Source organism: Grammomys surdaster, unplaced genomic scaffold, assembly GCF_004785775.1.
Source record: "Grammomys surdaster isolate TR1022 unplaced genomic scaffold, NIH_TR_1.0 559, whole genome shotgun sequence".
Lineage (NCBI taxonomy): Eukaryota > Metazoa > Chordata > Mammalia > Rodentia > Muridae > Grammomys > Grammomys surdaster.
In genome coordinates this window covers 6,814-9,522 of record NW_021604978.1, presented here as the reverse complement: position 1 = coordinate 9,522, position 2,709 = coordinate 6,814, and the positions used below count along the sequence as shown (strand labels likewise).

Genomic DNA, 2,709 nt, shown 5'->3' with positions numbered 1-2,709 from the left:
CGACACTCATAGCTTAGCACTGAATTGCTTCTGCTGCATCTTAAGCGATTTAGGGATAGAGTCTGCAAGAGAAGAAAGCTCACTAATCAGTTTCCACGACAACACAGTAGACACAAAAGACAGGAAATGGGTTGAGTCTATAGACACCCAAATCCCATGCCCAGTAAGGAATCTAGAAAGGTTTCTCCTACAAAAGCTTCTATAAACTCCCCAAAGAAAGCCACAAAGGAGAGACAATTGTTCAAAGATACCATCCTATCTGGGAACTTCTTTTTTAATGTTAAGCAAGTTTATTAAAAATAATGCTAACGTGATTCCGGGGTACACTGATTCCAAGAGACCACTTATCAACTAAATAACAATGGTGAACTTAACTACAGAATCAAATAACAGAGGAAAAAGACCAGACTAATACTACAGGGACCTTCATCTTCCCTAAACTTCTGTCCAGCCGGCAGCCCTCGGCAAAGCTGGTCTCTAGAGGGTTAATCTGGGCTAAACCTGATGTTTGCAAGGAGTTCCTCATGCACCTGCTAAGGCTCCAAAAAGGCAGGAGACAGAAAAAAAGTAGGAACAGTGTCCTACACTGTTCCAGTTGTTACAAATGATTAAAGGCCAGTTAAAGATTTTCACGTTCACTGTTTCAAAATGCTAGTTTTAAAAAAAGGTCACCAGCAACATATGTAGTTTCTCTAAGCAGCTCTTAAACCTGAACGCTCAGTGTAAAAACACTCTTGGGAAAACCAGAGAGAGAGCAAGAGGGGAACAGATGGTGTGTAGCAGATGCTGGCACTGCTGAGGGCCTGTGGATGCCAGCTGTGTCAACACTAAATCCCCCAATAAGGCATCAAGTGTTGGGACTCCTTCTCACAAACGTCTGGAATGATGTCGTAGAGTGTTTGTACTGTCTTAACCATAGACTTCTCAAAGAGCTGGCTCTCATAGTCTATCAGCTGCTCCAGAACCTCAGGTTGGGCCTGATGACAGGCCTTGGGCAGGCATAAATTATGGAATTTCACAGAGGGTGGGCCCAAGACAGCCCCATACTTCTTGCTTACACTATGGATCTTGTCAGCCACAACGTCAAAGTACAGCCTAATGTGGGGATGAGGAATGTCAGCCAGAGGCACTTTAACATATTCAAACTGGGGCCAGTTGAAGTTGGGGCACTGACAATGCAGGTGATGCCATGGGTGTGGAGGTGATACCACAGTGGTGGTTGGAGGCCACAATGGCCCTACCCAGGAAGAGGGAGGAGGTAATCTGAGCGATGCCTCCGATGTCTTCCTCAAAAATCATCCAAGGAGTCATAAGAGTCCGTGGGAACGTGCTGTGGCCTCTGGAGCTCATGGAGATGCCAGTGGTCACACTATTATCATCAGGGGGCAGACCAGAGAGCAGTGCAGTCTGTCCTCCACCAGGGAATCCAAGCCTGCAGCCTCCTTCGTGCTAAGGATTTCCTGTGAGCTGGAGACCTTGGTCTGGATCCAGAAGTTCTTGGGAGCAGTGCTGGTTACAGTGAATACAAATCAGATCCAGTGTCCTGAAAGCTGCTGCGGCTCTCTGGTCCGTGCTGCTGCTGGGCTCTCTGCTTCTGCCCATCTGCCTCGCATGCTTCCCGCTCCCTGTGCTGCCCGATGGGCTGCCAGGCACCGCGCGTGAGCAATGCAGCACAGGCTGGTGATCCTGACGCCCTGAGAGCCTTTTTAACTCAATCCACTAACTACATCCTGACCCTGGTCACTATAGGCTCATAGTCATCTAAGACTAAGTATGCATTTAGTCTACTTCAATGATCTGCAAGAGCTCGTACACTCTTCAAGTGCCCAAAGTTTTTTCTGTCACTCAAGACAATCTCTTCATTGCTGCATCTTGTAAAATCAGAAAGCAAATTATATCTTCCCAACATACAGTGTCACAGAATACCCCTTCTCATTCCAACAGAGAAGAATGTGTACATAGTGAGGGAAGATTGGACCCAAGCAAGAAACCCAGAGGGCAAACACCAAATCATGCAGGTGTCTCAGACACAGGGGCCCTCAGTTTCAAAAGGCCCTATCCCTGCAACTTCTCAGGCATCTCTCAGTTTAGTTTCTCCCTCTCCCTATATGTAGCTCTCCATGGCAGGCGTTTCACAGCTTAGGTATCAACATCTTGTGGTCTCAAAATGCAACTCAGGCTCCATCCTCACAGGTTCATGCAATGCTCTCTCAGTGTCCTCCCTCACTGGGGCTCTGACTCTGCCAAACACAGACAGCTGGAACAGTGCTGAAGGGAAACCACAGGAGAATAATCTGTGACCTTCAATTTTGTATCTTTCTTGTTTCCAGAACTTGGGTGATCCTGCCAAGTTTGGATTTTGTATGGATCCTGCCATGTTTGGACCACAGTTGTAGCAGGTTTTTGATGAAGTCCCTTCCTGGGACTAGGAACCGCTTTGCCTACTCCCCCTTCCATTAACTGAAGGCCTAGCAGGAGGAAGTGTTTCCCTTAATTCACCTTCTTAGGCTTCCAATCCTGAGCAAGGACCTTCTCTTTAATGGTGATAATCTCTTTGAAAATTCATGCCTGTCTCAGCATTTGGCTGCCATCTGAAACTACCCAGTGTTGTTTTTCTCCTCAAACCAAAGACTTTGCATTTATTTCTGCCTCCTTTTCTTTCTTTTCCTTCCTTCCTTCCTTCCTTCCTTCCTTCCTTCCTTCCTTCCT

The 2,709-nt window shown here is 46.8% G+C and overlaps 1 pseudogene; it reads right to left on the bottom strand.

The window, feature by feature from the left end:
* Positions 1–267: 267 nt before the first annotated feature.
* On the bottom strand, positions 268–2,703 carry LOC114633229 (annotated as a pseudogene).
* Positions 2,704–2,709: the final 6 nt, after the last annotated feature.